The sequence below is a fragment of the Cyprinodon tularosa genome, unplaced genomic scaffold (genome assembly GCF_016077235.1).
Source record: "Cyprinodon tularosa strain WSP-4 unplaced genomic scaffold, ASM1607723v1 ctg21, whole genome shotgun sequence".
NCBI classification, from domain to species: Eukaryota; Metazoa; Chordata; class Actinopteri; order Cyprinodontiformes; family Cyprinodontidae; genus Cyprinodon; species Cyprinodon tularosa.
The window spans coordinates 1,957,710-1,977,704 of NW_024038778.1; the positions used below are offsets into that span (position 1 = coordinate 1,957,710).

General features: G+C 38.3%; 1 pseudogene; it reads right to left on the minus strand.

The window, feature by feature from the left end:
• Positions 1-300: 300 nt before the first annotated feature.
• On the minus strand, positions 301-16,700 carry LOC119783700 (annotated as a pseudogene).
• Between the last annotated feature and the right edge of the window lie 3,295 nt (positions 16,701-19,995).

Here is a 19,995-nt window from a genome sequence, read left to right on the forward strand (position 1 = left end):
ATCATATTAATTGGCTGTGTCAGAGCAAATTCTCAGTCATTACATTTGGTTAAAAAAAAAACATTTGAAAAACTAAGACTCAAATTATGTGTGTCGTTTTAAGTAATACTGTGTCTACGGTCATCTAATTCACTATTCAATATTAGTAGATGTCAGATACAGTCAGATAATTATGTCAGGATTCTTAGCATAAGATTTTGACGTTTTCCTGATCACTGATAATAGAAGATTAATAAAAGGAAATCAAGTTGACAATCTGCAGTAAATTTACAACATTTATTTTATTTTATGGTACACAGTTGATAATATAACAACAAAAAAATTGATTGCTCACACACCTGGAAGAATAGTAATATTTCTTGTGAGTAAACAGCAGTTCAATCTTTTCTGAGATTGACAGACATTTATTTGTTGAAATGATTTATCACCAAGCCGGCTGAACTATACTGTATAATTAAAAGATCCAACCAAATATTTAAGAAAAAACAGGAATTAATAGTTAATTTTAACCATATCCAGCGAGCTAAGTTCACACACTATTAAAGTGAAAGATTTCTATTACCATACATCATTGAGCTCCTGTCACTAAGGAGATGGTTTATAAGTGTTGCAACTGTCTCCAGTCAGATACGAGTCACAGGTCAGCGTGTATCTGACCTCAAAGCCTCCTCTCTTTGCGGGACAGGTAAAACTGTGGGTACCCCTGTTCAGGTTCCTCGTACAACTTCCGAGTCGGTCGTGATATCTTAAGTCCTGGTCCCAAACCTCAACCTTCAGTCCCAGGTGTGTGTCCACCTGCATGAAAAAATGTACATGGATGATCGTTCACATGGACTGTTTTTATGTTTCTAGTCTAAATATATTGACACAAGATCTTATGAAGAAAACTGCACTACAAGATATCCAATTTGATAAATGATCTGCAATCCTATCTAAGCAGCACACATATTAGTCAGAATATATGCATGTAGACTGTCTATTTAGATGTTTTAAGTGGAAAGCCAATTGTGTTCAAATGTAATATTTTATTTACATTTATTTGTACTGAAGCATTGCACTGTAAATATATTAAATGTGAACTGTCATGTTCAAAGCTGCTTCACAGACCATAGCTATTATAAAACTTTACTCTTCTCCATACAGGTGGTGAATCTTTATCACAAAAATGAAGAGTTGCTAGCTGGCTCTAAATTAATTATACGGGCCGCTTATTGAAATTGATAGCATGAAAATGTATGGTTTTCACTTAAACAAAATTAACACTTATAAGGGTTTAAAATCTTAATTTTATTTATTAGGAACACCAAAAAATTATCCAAGTTAGTAACACATTTTCACAATGATTTTGGGGTGTAAAAAAATGTGTCTATAAAAAGTGCCTTTTATTCACTGAAGTGTTACATGCAAGAAAATAGAGGAATACATGAATTTGAAAATAGTGTCAGTATTTTAATTTTAATTTTGATTAAAATAATATGTTTTTTTCCCGGATGGATCATCAAACTAAGTGGTCCTCCTAATTGTCAATCATTCTGGTGGTATGTTCATGTACAGTCAGACAGTCCTATGTGCTCGCCCCCAATTTCACTTAATGGTTGTGAGTCTGACATATTGGAAAAAATGGTAATCTGCTTTTGGAAAGTAAGCTTGTGTGAGAGATGCAAACAGCAACTTTTAATTAGAGTGTGCACGAGGAGAAATGGGCTCGTGGGTGCTCTTACACGTGTTTAATAGGCGTTCCCTCTTGGGAGCTGGTACAGGGTTGCGCATGTGTATTTTTTTAAGTGGAGAGGGCAGGTCTTTTTTAAAAATGATTGAAAATCCTCCACTATACCTTTAAAATCGACTATATGATACCCAAAGACAGAGAGAAGGAAAGACAGACAGCAGACTGGGAGGCTGGGTAAAATCACTGGATGTAAATGTTAGCCATAGAGGTCTGCTTTGTAACTTTTGTTTATTTATTTATTTTTTTTGAGTCAAGTTTATATAATGTTATTTTATATTATTATAATTTTTCCACAGACTTGTTGAGACTTGCTCAGCTTAACAAAGAAGGCAATTTTAAATTAAATTATCTTCTCTTTTTTTCTAGATATCATCTTTCATCTTGATCAAAAGATTGAACCATACACATATCCAATGTTATTTTCATGCGTAGAGCATCCCCTTAATTAACTGGTTTGCCGTATGTGTATGAAAAATAGAACAATCCAAGAAGTGGGTGTGCAAACAACAGGTCCACCGACATCTCGGTTTAAGGAGAGCTAACTAAAGAGTTGAACTTATGTAAAGGGTGAGGTCATTATTTCTACAGTGGATGTTGTCCTACTCAGGAAGATGTGAGACTCATTAATTATGAACATTAGTTAATGCAGTTCCATCTTTAAATACAGATTATATATCCTATTTATTGATACTTCCTTTGACAACTAATGCTTGCAAAGGTACCTTTTTTGGTGTCACATGATTGTCTCCTCACTTCTTTTTAACATACACATGCTGGTACTACTTCACAGATTGAATTCTACAATATCAGCCAGTTAATAGTCAATAGAATGAAATGTATGGTACAGACAGATACATTTTTAAATTAATCTGTGATGAGAAAGTTTACTGACCTTGCCCATATTATACTGTGCATTCCACCAAGGATAGTTTGATCGTATCATACGGGTCCTGTGATATATGTGGCCATACCACAGCTTAGCATAGCTATATACAGGAGAGAACAAAAGGTGAGCAATATATCAACAGTACTATTCACCTGCTACATTAAGGTCTAGTTTCTGACCTTTGAGTCAACCCACCTTTCAGTTTTTCCAACTGGATCTCCTTTCAGATTCCAGGCTCTGACAATGGTAACTGAGAGTGTTCCTCTTGAAGCTTTCAGAGGGCAGCAATTGGAGGCCAGGTTAGGAATGTTGCCATTACAGACAGGTTCTTTGGGTGATGTCTTCACGGCGTTGTCCTCCAAGTACTGCTCAATTGCCACCTTCATTCCTGACTTTTGAGACTCACTTGGTATTAGCTTATAGAGTGGTAGGAGAGAGTATGAAACAATATCTGGATAGTCTTTCAGGCTGCTCAGCCAGCCCATGTAGCCCGTGGAATCATTTTGAGAAATTGAAAACTCCCCCAACCAACCATTTCCTCCTGATACTTCTGTGTAGTGTTGGTGGAGGCCGGATCCGTAGTGAGTAGAAGAGTCCTGGTTTTGTAGGACTTTACTGCAAGATTTCTGGACACTAGATAATTTCAGCTTCCCCAGGCCAACAGCAATACCCATTGATAAACATGAGTGAACCTGGTGACAAGACAGGAATGAGATTTCGTAAAATTACTATGTTGTAGCAAACATTTGCATATAAAGTATCCCTAAGAAGACACTGATAAATGTGGTTTTGTTCTGTTTAATATAATTCTTTGCATGGCACTAAACCTACAGGGGGACTCAAAACAACCATAATGTGTACTTAAACCTTTGGCTGGCCTGTTTGAGTATCAAAATCAAAGGGTAATCTTTTTAAATGTAAATTTAGATTATATGTAACCTCTATTTATCAGATAAAGAAATGTAAGTAAAATCACGAGTTTAAATATAAATTATGAAACATATAGAAAAAAAGGGTTACATTCTAAACAAGACAGGTTTAGATTATTACAAAAAAAGAATACATTAAAATGCATATCTCTAAGGCCAGAGCTCAACATGCCAACTACTTTTCTTCAGTGCAACTTCTGTAAGGCAGGGAATGACATTGCCACCCACCAAATACAGGTAACTTTTGTGATTTTAAACTGTCAATCTACCTGCCATGTAGGTGGGTAGCCAAAGTCAACACACAACAATAAAAAAGGTTTTATGTTATTGTTCGATCACATAGCCTATTGTTTTTTCCGACAAGCCCTCTTCCTTTTTGGATTTTTTTTAAACAAAATGTTTCAAAATATGTCAGGAGTTTAACAGTTACAACAGTTAAACCCGTTATTAGTGTGTAGCTACATCTTTTCCAAGCTGTCTTTAAAACCCCTTGAGCTAACGCAGAAGTGTGACATGAGATGTGATGCGATCCGAGCTTAATGTGAGCATCAAAATGTTTAGTAAACCAGCAGAAAGAAGCAATAAAACTTTGCACGTTTTTTTTTCAAAATAAAAACAATATGTGTACTGTTGTTTGCAATTTAGACCTGTTAGTTAAAGGTATAGTGGAGGATGTTCTTTTTCTGGGTGGATCATCAAAATAAATGGTCCTCCTAATTGTCAATCATTCTGGTGATATGTTTACGTAAGGCTACATGCTCGTCCCCATTTTCACTTACAGGTTTCCTTCTTTCAAGTTAATTTATGCATTAATAAACTGTTTTAGTGGAGTGATCATAACGCTCACTTTTCTTCCTACATGAAGCAAAAACATTCTCCTTTCCTTTTATGTAAACCTAGTAGTTTTACCATGTTTATATATATTTACATATTCTTGTTAATTTTTGCTCACTTGATGCTGACAGCTTTGCATGAGCAGAGCTGTTTCCATCTTCTTACGAACTCACAGCTCAGCTTCTCTGATTGGTTGATGTGGCACATCAAGCAACAAAAGTTCACATTTTTAAAGTCTAGCATCTGCTGCTTGTGAAGCGCGTCACACGCTTTTGTATACACTCTGTTTTGTATACAATCTGTATACAAAATGACAATAAAAGTTGTTCTCAGTCTGTCTAAGTCTAATATACTAGTCTAGATACTCATGATGTGCTGCTTCAGCTGCCCAGAAGCTTTAAGATGTGCTGCTTCTGCTGCTCAAGATGTGTTGCAGAACCTTTTGATATGCCTTGATGCACGTCAACCATAGATTTGCATGTAAAACTGGCTACTTCTGCTGTTCAAATAAAGTTAATTAACCTAACAAAATAGCATAATTTGTTTAGATAAATTAGATTAGGTACATTTGTTATGTTTTGGTTCAGAAATTATTTTAGAGTGAATATGGAGGACCATTCAGGACTTAAGACTCAGCATCATCATAATTAGATCAATGTCCTTTTTCTAAATGCATTTTTTTTACCTCATTTGAGGTTAGACCATTCAGAGAGGATAAACAGCTTCGTGAAGATGTCACTCTCCTCAGTCGCCCTCCAAGGTAAACCTAAAAAAAGATGAAAAAATGCTTTCCTGTTTAAGTAATGACAAATCATTTTACAAGGTGGGTGTGTGCATGTGAAGGCTGTCACCTGCCGGATGTAGTGTGTGCCATAGGTTTGTATCAGCTCTCTGTATTGAGTAATGGTGGAGGAGTTGTAGTGACTCGGCAGGATTGCTAGATGGTTTTTGAATTCTAAGCTGAGGGGAGGCGTGGTTCGTAAACGATACCTGGACACCAAGACAAAAAATAGAATATTATTTCAATGGACATGACTAACTAGAGAAAGAAATCTGACTTCTACTGTATCCTACCCATAATGGCTACAAGTGACTCTGTGCATACTGAAAGTGTAGCGATCCTCTCTGGTCCTCTCTGAGGCAAAGGTGTAGGCAGAGGACTGGGTTCCTCCTACCTCAAGGTTGGCAGATGCATACTTTTCTACATCCAGACCAACCTGATGAAAATCCAAAGTACAAGTTTTTAAGCCATTAAATTATGAGCCATACTTTTATTGTTATCCTTCTGATTACCTACTTCAGTTCTAACTTAATATAGACTATTAAGCTGCTTTTACAAAGGGCAATATATCAACGTAATTCTATGGATAAAAGGAATAAAATTAATCAGCAAAGGTTTCAACTTAGGTTGCATTATTAAAACAGGACTGCACTACGGACTTGATCTTCAAATGACCAATATCAGGAGCACCAAATTGCTTAGGAAAAAAAAAAATAGGTACAGAATAAGTGGTCATGTTCTGATCAATAAAATTTGCATAAGCAAGCCTTAGGATGTGGACTTTTGTTTTTTTTCCCCCAAGTCCAAACACATTAAGTCTACATTTAGTGAGTTTCTCCTTTGTGGTCACAATGAACTCAAGAATTTTAAGTTTGCCCCTGACTTTCAAACAGATTTGCACATGTTTTAATACAAACAGAGCTTTAGAAGATAAAGCCCTAAAGTATTGTGAAAGGTTTGTCCTACCTTCCAGTCTTTGCTGTCCTGGGATGTGTAGGCATTAATCAGTGAGCTGTTGGCAAGATTAAAAACAATTAATTATCACTTAACATCTTAGCAAAATAGTAAAGAATAGGTTTGACAATACAGTAAAGAGAATGAATTAAATTAGTATTTTATTGTGTTAACCCATATATAAACAAAATGATTGGTTTGTCAAAAGAGAATATAACACACTGAACAAAATATAAATACAACAGTTTTGTTAATGAGCTGAAATTTAAGATCTAAGATATTTTCTTTGCACACAAAGAAAATATAGTTCTGTCCAAATCTTAGTTCTCTTTTCTTGTGTTTTTATCCATAGGTATAGCACATCAAGAGGGTTGTCAGACAGTATAAGTATGGCACAGCTGTACTGGCCACAATAAAGTGATATTCTAAAAATGATTTACTAGATCAAGCTATCGTTTTTTTTTTTGTTTTTTTTTTGTCTCCTCTGCCCAGGTCACTTGCTCCTCTATGAGCTGTGTTCCTTTAATAGATTAAGGTTAATCTTGTCAGGGTTTGGTTGAGGTTTGAGGACCCAAATGCAGAGGGAGAGAGGCTGAGGAATAGTTTAATGGTGAGAAACAGTAAACAAAGGCAGGAATCCAAAAATCCAACTAACAATGTAAAGCAAACCAGAACTATGGACACATCTGGGGAAACCAAACACGAGGAGCCAGGGAGAGACGAGGTAGGTAGACAACAGCATGAGAAGACAGCAAAGACAAGGAACCAACAAAGAGTGACAGCAGAGGGAGAGTATATGTAGCTGACTGAGACAAAGGCAGGGCTAAGGAGCAGGTGTGAGAGGAGACAACGAGGAAGCCAAGGGGAAAGGAACACACACAAGAGGGCAACAGAGGACAACAACAGAAAAACCTGAGAACTAACATAAATCTAGAAACTACAACAAAATAGGAATTAAACCAATAAAACTAGAAAACAAGGAGCAAAGTAAAGTACAACAGAACCAAGACCATGACAAATCTAAGTTTGATTTATTTTGGCCTTCTTGTAAAAAATTTTAATTTCACTTTACAAAAAGCAAATCTTGTAAATTTCACAACTAACAGTTGTCCTATTCACCAGACACAGAAATATTGTTCTGCATCTGTGAAAGGCTATGGAATTACCAAGTGCTTGGGTTGCACAAAAAATAACCCAAGTCCCATAAAAATAACCCAACTATCATGAAAATAACTTTTAATTTGTGTTATGAACCAACCTGGCTTTAAGCTTTACCATGCTTTAATCCCTGACCTGTCTGGCTTTTGTCTTGGTTTCATGATGTACAGCTGCTTCTGTATGTTCGTTTAATTTTAATATATAAGATACCGTATTTTCACGACCATAAGGCGCACCGTACTAAAAGGCGCACTCTCAGTTATGTGTCCCATTTCTGTATTTAACACACACATAAGGCGCACCGGACTATAGGGCGCGTTTTTTATATACAGGTACATGTCCTCTACTACCTTTAAATACCTCTACTGCGTATTTAAAAATACAGCGGGGGCAAAACTGAGTATGACTGTGCTTTATTCATGTATTTATTACAGAGTATTAATCAAACCTGGGTGCTGGCCGTGAGACAGACACATCGCAGAGGACAGTGCGCTGTGATCACTCCTAAATTAACTTAAAATCCTGAAACCTGCTGACGGAATTTGTTCGCTTTTATTACCGGTATCCTGGTGCCTGCAGCTAAAATTATTTAGATGAAAAACACCTGCCAGCAGCCGCCGGTGAACCTGGAGGCTGCCCAGCGAGGCTGCTGATGAATGGATTTCTGCTGTCGGTGCATCGCTGGTATGTGGGGGTCTGAGCGCCTTCGACAGAAATAGATAATCTGGATGAACTGACTGCAATTATGAAGTTTTCAGGTGTATTTTCTCACTTAAAAACACATTAAAACTACTTTATTCCCACTGATCACAGCAAATATAGCTGCAAGATTTAGATTATTTAGATGAAAAAACACCTGCCAGCCGCCGCGCTGAAGAGGAGGAGACGCGCCCAGATGCTGCTGTTGAATTAAGTTTTCAGGTAGAAAAATAGAGCGGGAGCAAAACTGAGTATGTTTGTGCTTTATTAATGTATTTATTACAAAGTATTAATCAAACCCATCAAAGTCATCATCCTCTGTTTCTGAATTAAACAGCTGCGCTAAATCAGACATGCCAGTTTCCCCTTCTGCGCTGTCAGAGTCACTTTCCATGCAGCGCGGCTCCTCAGAAATAATGCCGGCTTTTGCGAAAGCTTGAACAACAGAGCCAGCAGACACGTTAGTCCAAGCATCTACAATCCATCCACAAACGGTGGCGTAACTTGCCCGGCGCTGCCTTCCACTTATCCTGAAACTGTGGTCTCCGTCTGTCATCCATCGCTCCCACGCCGCTCGCAGCCTTACTTTGAACGGTTTACACCGATGTCGAGCGGTTGAAGTTCCTTTGTCAGACCCCCGGGATAACAGCGAGCACAGCGTTTTTTTTTTTCACCATGTTTTTCACATCAGCTGTGAGATGGGCAAGCATGGAGTCACATATTAAAAGCGATGGTGATGCGTGGAAAAAAACCACCTGGTCTCCTCACATAGCCTACACCTCCCTCAGCCACGCTTTCATCATCTCCTCATCCATCCATCCCTTTCATTTGCTTTAAAATCATATGTCATCAGAGCGCTGTGTCTGTCTTGCTGTCAGCTCCCAGATCAGCTTCTCTGATTCGTTGATGCGGCGCGTCCAGCAGCAAAACTTAATTTTTTTCCATCTCAAGCAGCAGCAGCGCGTTGGCGGTGCGCTCCCGACTCGCTCAAAACGCGCTGCGGGACCTTTTGCTGCGTCTATACGCTCGTCAACCGTTGACTTTGCATGTAAACTCGCTGCTTCTGCTGCACCTGCTGCGTCCGGTTCACAGCGAGCACAGCATTAATTTGTTTCACCATGTTTTTCACATCAGCTGTGAGATGGGCACGCATGGAGTCAGATTAACAGCGATGGTGTGGTGATGAGTGGAAAAAAAAAACAGCTGGTCTCCTTACATTCAGCCACTCTTTTATCATCTCCTCAATGAGGTGGTCTCAAAAGTCGCAGTTGCAACACACATAGGGCGCACCGCACCATAGGGCGCACCGCACATTTTGAGGGGAAAAAAAGACGTTTATGTGCGCCTTATAGTCGTGAAAATACGGTACTACATTAAATGTGACCAAAATGCTATTATTTGTAAAATCTTAGAAAAAGTTCAACTCAACTCAAGTCGTTTTTAAATTAACATAGTGTCCTAAAGTTGTTTCAGTCCGCTTTTGAATCTGCATACCACTGAGACAGCTCTGTTAAGAGTTTTTAACAACATCCTCTTTGCAAATAACTCTGGTGACCATGTCATTCTTTTTTTGTTAGATTTGGCAGCAGCCTTTCATACAGTGGACCACAACACTAATGTCTCCTTCAAATCTAATCTTTGGTATTCGTGGTACTGTACGGGACTGGTTAAAGTCTTATCTTTCCAATAGAAGTGTAAGCCTTGGGAACTACAAATCTAGCTCTGCTCCTCTAGCTTATGGGGTTCCACAGGGTTCAGTGTTAGGACTTCTCTTCGCGCTGTACTTACTGCCCCTTGTGTCCATCCTAAGAAGGCACAGCATCTCTTATTATTTTTATGCTGGACAGTCAGATATACACTATATTGCCAAAAGTATTTGCTCACCCATCCAAATTATTGGAATCAGGTGTTCCAATCACTTCCATGGCCACAGGTGTATAAATTCAAGCACCTAGGCATGCAGACTGTTTTTACAAACATTTGTGAAAGAATGGGTCGCTCTCAGGAGCTCAGTGAATTCCAGCGTGGAACTGTGATAGGATGCCACCTGTGCAACAAATCCAGTCGTGAAATTTCCTCGCTCCTAAATATTCCACAGTCAACTGTCAGCTGTATTATAAGAAAATGGAAGTGTTTGGGAACGACAGCAACTCAGCCACGAAGTGGTAGGCCACGTAAACTGACGGAGCGGGGTCAGCGGATGCTGACGCGCATAGTGCGAAGAGGTCGCCAACTTTCTGCAGAGTCAATCACTACAGACCTCCAAACTTCATGTGGCCTTCAGATTAGCTCAAGAACAGTGCGCAGAGAGCTTCATGGAATGGGTTTCCATGGTCGAGCAGCTGCATCCAAGCCATACATCACCAAGTGCAATGCAAAGCGTCGGATGCGGTGGTGTAAAGCACGCCGCCACTGGACTCTAGAGCAGTGGAGACGCGTTCTCTGGAGTGACGAATCGCGCTTCTCCATCTGGCAATCTGATGGACGGGTCTGGGTTTGGCGGTTGCCAGGAGAACGGTACTTGTCTGACTGCATTGTGCCAAGTGTAAAGTTTGGTGGAGGGGGGATTATGGTGTGAGGTTGTTTTTCAGGAGCTGGGCTTGGCCCCTTAGTTCCAGTGAAAGGAACTCTGAATGCTTCAGCATACCAAGACATTTTGGACAATTCCATGCTCCCAACTTTGTGGGAACAGTTTGGAGCTGGCCCCTTCCTCTTCCAACATGACTGTGCACCAGTGCACAAAGCAAGGTCCATAAAGACATGGATGACAGAGTCTGGTGTGGATGAACTTGACTGGCCTGCACAGAGTCCTGACCTCAACCCGATAGAACACCTTTGGGATGAATTAGAGCGGAGACTGAGAGCCAGGCCTTCTCGTCCAACATCAGTGTGCGACCTCACAAATGCGCTTCTGGAAGAATGGTCAAAAATTCCCATAAACACACTCCTAAACCTTGTGGACAGCCTTCCCAGAAGAGTTGAAGCTGTTCTAGCTGCAAAGGGTGGACCGACGTCATATTGAACCCTATGGATTAGGAACGGGATGTCACTTAAGCTCATATGTGAGTCAAGGCAGGTGAGCAAATACTTTTGGCAATATAGTGTATGTTCCTAATAAAAGGAAAAATTCCTTCTCCCTTGCACCACTACCGGTATGTTTTAAGGACATTAAAGCATGGTTGGCTCTGTACTTTTTATATCTTAATGAGGAAAAAATTGAAGTGATGGTGTTTGGTCCAGTAATTTTTGTGAATCCCCCCTATTCACTTGAGTTTTTTTTACTGTGTTTTTAAAGACTGTCAATATAAACTTGGGTTTTAAGATGGACAGTAATTTTAAATTGGATCGACAAATAAGCACTGTAGTAAAGTCAAGATTTTATCATAAACAACAGTTTTAAGTCATTAAATGGTTTGCCCCATTTTACTCTCTGAGCTTCTACCCCTATACTCCCACTCGGTGCCTCAGGTCAGCTGACCCTCTGCTCCTGGTGGTACCAAGGTCTGAACAGAAGCTAAGAGACAGAGCTTTTTCAGTAGCTGCTCCAAAAATGTGGAATGAGCTCCTCCTCCTCATTAGAAAATCCTCTTCACTGTCTATTTTTAAAACTTAAAACATATTTTTATTCTTTGACTTTTAACACAGCATGAGACTCTCTTTGTTTGTGGGTTTGTGTCATTTTTTATATGGTTTTATTTGTTTTAATTAATTTATTTTAGAGGCTGCACTGCTGCCTTGCAACAAGAAGGTTCCGGGGCTCGATTCCTGGCTCGGTGTCTTTCTGGATAGAGATTCCATGTTCTCCCTGTGCATTCGTGCATTCTCTCCGGGTACACCAACTTCCTCCCACAGTCCAAAAACATGACTGTTAGGTAAGCTGCTTCTCAAAATTCTCCTTTGGTGTGAGTGTGTGTGTGAATGGTTGTTTGTCCCTTTTGTCTCTGTGTTGCCCTGAGTTAGACTGGAGACCTGTCCAGGATTTTCCCCATCTCCTGCCCATTGACAGCTAGAGCTAGGTGCCAGAACCCTCGTGACCCCAATTGGGATGAAGCGTGTCAGAAAATGTATGGATGTATGGATGGATGGTTTTGTTCCACTGCATGAAAAGTGGGATTTTCGTCAATATGCGGCACTGTAGATTGTCGTGGAACTTCAGGTTAGCGGCAGTTTACGACAATTTGCAGGCTTCGCCGAAAACTCCCGTAAATTGTCAGAAATTGACGTGGACTCTCTTAGGCAGTGTTCCCCCCATTCCTCTCCCCCATGGAATTCTAGGGGAGGCTTTAACATGTAAATGAACATGCTGTGAGCTATACAAATGCAAATCAGGGTTGCAGGGGGGGTTTTACTAGGTAAGAATACAAAGAGATCAGGCTCAGTATACTGTAGCCTCTTACATTTTAGCTTGAATTGATTTATTTAATTAAAGTATAGAGACCAAAACAGATCTTTAGCTGACAGAGCAATACATTTAGAGCAGTAATTATAAAAAAACAAATTGCATTTAAGATAAAAAATCAAATGTTGTCTGTCAATATGCTCAATTCACAATTACTTAAGTGGAAAAGTTTCAAGAAATGAGTCTGAGATGATTCACTTTATAACATGGCGCATTATCCTGTTGGAAGTAGCCATCAGAAGATTGGTACACTGTGGTCATAAGGTCCGGCCAGGTCAAGATCCGCAATTGCAATCGCACCAAACAGGAAAAAGAACATCTACAAATTCCGATTCGTCAAATTAAAATATAGCAGCAACAGATCGGTGACTAGAAATTATAGCACAATTCTTATATATATATATATAAAAAAAAACTAACACCGTTTATTTAAATGATTGGATCCAAACTATTGGTTATTCACAAACGAGGAAGCAGATTTCTCATCTCCATCAAAATATTTATTTTATACCGAGGGACTTAAGCTTTAATCAAATCCATTCAAAAGAAACTTCTTATTACAGGAATGAAAAGAGATGCTGAGTTTGGAAGTAGTGAACAAGTTCATTAAAAAAAAAGCAGTTTTGAATTATCCTTATCCCCGTTACAAAAATCTACAAAACTATAAATATATATTTGGGCAGAAACTGAACATGTGCTGGATGATGGTGGGATTTTTTTAATATGTCATATTAAATTAAGCGCTCACAGGGTTCATACAGGAATGAGTGACTCTAATTTAATGCTATTTAAATGCTATTAGGAATGATTTTAATGCCATCAACAAGAACCATGTACACAAGTTATTAGTGTACATGAAATATGAAGGAGCTGTAAGCAGAGTTCCATGACTCCTGTATGTATGTAAACACACACACACACATATATACGTATATATATATCCTCTAGCTTTTTCTCCGCCTGGAGCGATATAATATATCTGACGAAATTGTTTTTATAAGCATTTTTTATTAAAGAATTATAAATACTTCGATAAACATATTTAAATAATTTTAGTGCCAATTAAGGCCTTGATTTAAAAAAAAAAAAAAAAGAATGATTTTTTAATTATTTTTATTGATCCGCGGACACCCTGGTTCATCTCGCGCATGCTCTGTACGATCTCCAAGAAACTCAGAGCGGCGCGCGGTGTGCAGCCACAGTGGAGGATGGATGCTTTGCTTTGTGCAGGCGGTCAGGAGCGGATAATGGGGGATTTCGGGGTAAAACTCCTCTTGGACGCGATGGCGACTCTGCATCGAACAAGACGAACTCAAAGAAGAGATGCTAGCGGTAAATATATGTTCGATTACTGCCTGCTAAGCTAAAAGCAGCCTAGCCTAAGCTACCGGCTAATAGCAGCCTAGCTGTTAGCCTATCTAGCCTAGCCTTGCAAGAACAAGCTTTATTAAAGTGTATTTTTTGTGATTACAGGAAGCAGTACGCCGTCTTAACAACTCGGAGACTAATTGCAGGCGCTATAAACCGGAGCAAGGGTAAGATTTAAAGAATATGCTTTCATTCTGCAGTAAAAGGCAATGGATACGGATAGATACCGATCATAGCTTTTACATTTTGTTTTCACAGACTACTGTCGCCTCACAATGAGGCGGTGACCTCCTATTTGCTTGGAGCCATAATCAGCAAGTCCAGATTTGCACGATGTTGATAAAGACGACATTGTGTGTAAGTGACTTGTTTTAATGTTTTCTCCTTCCTTGTTACTGTGACTTGCGTTTGATTTTTTATTTATACCACTCTCATTTAATTGTTTTCCAGCTGCCTGTAAGACGTATTTTGAGACGGTACGCAGGAGCTTCAGATATACGCTGCCAGCCAACACGCTGTGTGCGGAGGCTATCTGCTCGGAGTCGGGCCAGAAGAAAGAGGGTAAGACTTTATTTGGTGACTATTTTTCAGGTGCATTGATAGATGTGTTGTGTCCATACGCAGTGCGCTGATTCATTGTTTTTTTTTTTTTTCAGCTGCTGAAAGCGAGGCAGAGTGTGCTAGCAGATGAGGAAGTGGATCTCTGGAAGTCCGCCTTCCTCGGCGGTGTCTCTGGATGGATTGTACGGTCGCCGCCATTTCGTAGGCCGGATCTCACTGAACTCTGTGTTAAGCTGCAGTCCCGGTTAGAAGCGATGCCTTAGTACAGGGCCACGCACAGTAGGCGTCTGCACATCGGACCTGCCTCGGAGGGAATGCTGCCAGTTACCTCCAACCCCGAGGAAGCAAACGGACCGTTCACGGACTTTTAATTTTTAGAAACGCATGTGTTTGGATACGCGTTGTATATAGTTGTGTGTGTTTTAATAAAGCTCTTTCTTTGCATAAACAGCTTCCTGCAAATGTTCATTTCCTGTATAAATTCATTCATGTCCTTGATGGTAGCCTAATAATTGTGTAGTAGTGTAGGATAACATAAATACACACCATATGAATGAATAAATATATGAATGAATAAATATATGAATGAATAAATAAATATATATATATATATATGAATAAATATATATATGTAAATATATATATATGCCAACCAATTACGAGCGACTTTACTTGTTTAAAAAGAAGTGGTTCCGTCCAATACTCAGTAAGAAAATTAAAGCCTGGCGTGGCCACGTGTGGTTTTGCTGCCAATCACGAGCGATTTCACTTGTTTGAGAATAGTGGTTTCAGCCAATACTGAGTAGGTTATTCAAGCCAGACCTGGCCAGCCGCGCGGGTTTGCTGCATTCATATGCTAATTAGGGCCATTAGTACAGCTGATCGCTCTCCACATACGTCATGGTACGTTTCCGACAAATTGTGGCACGACAAACGCGGACAAGCACGGGTTGCAAATTGTCGGAAACTGACGAAAATCAGGCAGATCTGCGGGAGTTTACGGGGGTTTACGGGGACGAAAATCTCACTTTTCATGCAGTGTTCCTTTAAACATCTATGTGGTTTTAACTGTACTTGGTATGTGCAGCACTTTGTGTTTTTTTTTGTAAAGAGCTTTATAAATAAAGTTGAGTTGAGTATGAAATTGTTGTTCAAGGAGTAAAAGATATATTTTTTTATATATATATATATATATAGTATTTCAAGACATAGAAATAGAAAAATCCTTCTCAGTACAATCATGGATCCAGCATACAAGAGAACTTCATCCAAAGCAGATACAGAATTATTCTATGTCTTGGTCTTATGATGTACATTAATTTTCTCTTTTAACCCCATAATCTTCACAAAGAACAGTTTCACATAATATTTAGGGGTATTAGAGTATTAGTATAGTTACACACTACATACTTTTGAGATTCCTACACAGTTGATTGATCTATTACATAGAATTACAATGAAATAATTAAATAAATCAATTAAATAAATCAGGACCAAAATCTCACGGCACAAGAACAGTTTCTTCCTATCCGCTAACAGCCTTATCAACAAGGCCCGGAGACCCACTTGACTAACACTGCCTCTCTCCCTCCTCTGTTCATGATCTAAAGGCTACACCAATGTAGCCTCTCTAGACCTCCTGCGTAACATTAACGCAGTCTACTGTGTATATAGTAAATAGCTATATACTATATATTGTGTACTCCATATTGTATGCTTTATATTGTATACTATAGATTCTGTATTCTGTATTTATCTAATTTGTCTGTACCATCAATACCAAACTCCATGGAAGTTCAAGCCTACTTGGCAATAATCTTGATTCTGATTCTGAAATACACAGCAGTTTGTACCATGTCATTACAGACTAAATTTTAACAAAACGTAACTATATGATTTTTTTAAATAATAATTTACTACTTAAACAGCTTTGTGATCTCTTACACTGTTCATAATGCTTTTTAAATACTTTACCTTGTAGAGGTGTAAAAACTACTCTAGATGTCCGCACTGCATTGACTGAATGCACGCCAGTCCACAACAGACGATGGTAGCTTAAAATAAAAAAAGCAGCAGAGATATTATTTCTGCAAGTTATGTGGAGCTTTTTATAGTGAATTTTACATTACTTTTTGGAAGTTATGGCCTTGAAGAGGGTTGGAGCAAAGAGTACAGGTACCACTCGGGCTCAGGTAAGTCTTCACATCAATCACATAAGCACCTTTTCTTTGCAGTGTGACCACATCAAAGCCTTCCCCCACCAGGTTGTGTCCTGGTACAAATGGAGCAGCATCACACTCGCTGTGGTTCCCAATCCGACAGCACAGAACAGAGTAGTGCATAAAGAAGAGGCTTAAGACCAGAGGAGCCAAATTCAAACAGGAGAGTGTAGTACGCATACTGAAACCTATAGGATAAAAAATAATAATAATAATAAAATTATGTTATTTGTAATACTTAAAAAATATATACCAACACATGCAGGTTTACTGAAAGCAAAGCAGCTGTGGCTCAGACAAAATGCATCTGTAATTTCTTTTAAAATTGGGAGGTAAAAATAGTTGAATAATCTGTTTAATGAAAATATTTTACATTTCTAGATTATATTAAAAACAAATACCTCGTTGTTTAAATGTTTTATTGATATTTCAATTGATTTAGTATGTATTTAAAGAAATACAGTTTTATTCATGTGCTAAAAGAATATTGTTGTTTTGGAACAGATTTATTCTTTTCAATCTTCTAACACATGGCCTTGGTGAGATTGTTGGATGGGTCGACCTGCAGCTAAATGTTTTCAGCTGCAGGCAATTAGTCTTATGAGCTGAGGTAGCCTGGGTGCCAGTCCGATCTTAGTCCCGCCCACAAGGTTTGAGTTCGGGGAGGTTCGGTCTGGCTCTGCTCCATAGTAGCGCGAGTATTATCGCCCACTGTCAGGCGATCCAATCAAATTGTCAGGGCGGGCTTTATACGATGATGGACAGATGATCAAGAGTAACGTAATCAACCACGTCACCAAAACGCGCTTGGGTGACAACAATAATGGCTGCCGCCGGAGAGTTTAGGTGAGTAGATTCTGCTATTAGGTCTGTTCTAGAAGATATCGACAGCAAATTAATTTTAAAAGAGGAACAGAGAAATGCGATCAAGTCTCATTTTATTATTCTAGGCGTGAAACTGCACGCTTTGATTTTTGTGGACAACAACTATGCCTCGCTTAACATACGTCACGCACTCCGTTGCTCTTATTGGTTGTAGATCTATCCAATTGAGTGCAGAGGCATTTTTTTCCCTGGTTCGTTCGAAACACGCCCCATAATCACAGCTCTATGGAGCAGTATCAGACTCATATTCTGACTAGAATTGAGTCGGACTACGTCAGGCTAGAGCTGAGGGGCATAAGAGGAAACTGCTGCCAGCACTCAGATGGCTGAGTGTTGACCTTAGGGATAATGCCAAGCCCTCTAAGCTTTGACCTGCTTCTTGTATTTCACAGAGTGAAGAAACTCGCTTCTGCGTTTTTGCCCAGAAAACGGATGAGCTCTAAGACTCCGCCTTAGCTCAAAACTCGACAGCTCCAGGAAATCCTATCCAGATCCACAAAAGAAACTGTGGTATCAAGATTCTAGCTGGCAGCTCCACTCCTTGTTCCTCCCCTGACCTTCAGGCAGAAAACCTTGACCAATCAAGAAAGCCTATTGGCAAGCCTGTTACCTCATTACCTCATAACAATATACTCATCCTTTGTCACTCTTTTAGAGAGAAGATGTCTCAAGTCACCTCATTTAATGACCTACCTGTCGCACTAACTCTCATCATGATAAAATGATTCGGAAGGCTGGTAAAAAAACACATTGTCTCCAGTCTCCTCCCAACATTGGACCTGTTTCAGTTTGCCTACCAAAGAAACATCTCCACCGAGGAAGCCATCTCCTCCTCTCTTCACCTGAGCCTATCACACTTACGTGATACCAAGGGCGTAGGTTTGATTTGAACTTTGGTAGGGACACTATTGGTCGGGTGTCATTGGTGCTCTGCAATATGCATGCCCTTTTTTATGCTCGATGTGAGCATCCGTACTGATAAGACGAATTCATTGTTAAAAGAGAAAAGCATCATTTTGCTACATTAATAAAAATGTTATAAGCACTACACTCATTAGATGCTGTTTATCAATGTTTGAAGTATCACTGGCTCTGATGAATGTGGAATTAGGACTGTTTTCCACTTTGTAAATGGTTTCATTTGCATGACTAATAGAGAAGGTAAATACAGTATTTTCTTTTGAAGATATACAATTGTGCAGAGTTAAAACCCACTCTTATATTTTACCTACTATTCTCTCTCTGTATCCAGCAAAATAATACATTCATTAAAATATTAACTTCACTATAAAAGTTGAACATCTGGGCTGTAGTTACTCTATATAGCCCATTTCATGTATTTTATCTAGGGCTGAAAAAATGAATCGTATTAATTGATTATTTCAATAATCGTCAACTAATTTAGTATGTAATTAATCATTAACTGGTGAATGGAGACTATAAAACATAATATAAATGTAAAATAAATGTCCCTTTCCCCTATAGAGCAATCAACTTAGATCAGTAATTATACCAAAATTGTAAAAATACAATATATATATATATATATATATATATATATATATATATATATATATATATATATATATATATATATATATATATATATATATATATATATATATATATAATATATAATATATAAGATTAAAAAAAAAATTTTGTCTGTCAATATTCTCCATCCAGAACTCCTCATGTGGAAATATTTTAGTTTCACCTGGTTTATTTAGACATCACCTGAAGCACTGAAGGGCAGCTGCTTCACCTACAAGCTGCCCTGCATCATTATTACTGGATATCTGTGTTTCCTATAATCATATAATGTATAAGTGCAATTTTAATAGTAAAGGATTAAATGTAACACAACCTTTTATCATTGTCCTATATTGCTTACTGTCTGAATGTTTAAATAGCTCCTTACTGTATGTCTATTTTCTTTTTTAGTGGAATCATCTACAAACACAACACTAAGAATGAGCCTAATTGTACCGTGTTCAAATATAAAATAATTTTTAACAATTATAAAAGACAATATAACACTATCTTATCTGTAATTTAACATTATCCAAAATAAACACCCAGATTCAAGCATTTTTACCAGACATTAATGTTTGTACTAATTTACTTATAGACTGTGTGGAAATCTATGTAAGATAAAATCAATGTTTATATTCTTCCTTTGTTTGTTATTGTCTTTATGCTATTTCTAGAAGTATAAATAGTCAATAAAATAGAACTATTATTATGTGGAACCCTAATTATGCTTTTTAAATGAAAAACAGCAGATGTTTAGGCCCCATTTCTTGTTGTTGTACTCTATAAGAGAAATAACACCTGCTAATAATTATACCTGAACTTTCTCAAAGAGTCATAAAAAATGAAAACAGTAATAGCAACTAAATATTGGGAAAAAGGAAACCCTCACATTTTCTTTTTTAGTTGGCTGTGGATAAGAATCAGAAATGTTGATGGCTTACAGCCTTTATTTGCCCATTTTGTGTCTTCAGAACTCCTGGCTGACTCAGAATATTTCGCTTTATAAAATAAAAAAAAAGGTTTTTGTTTTTTAGTGTACATGATATTCATTTTTTTT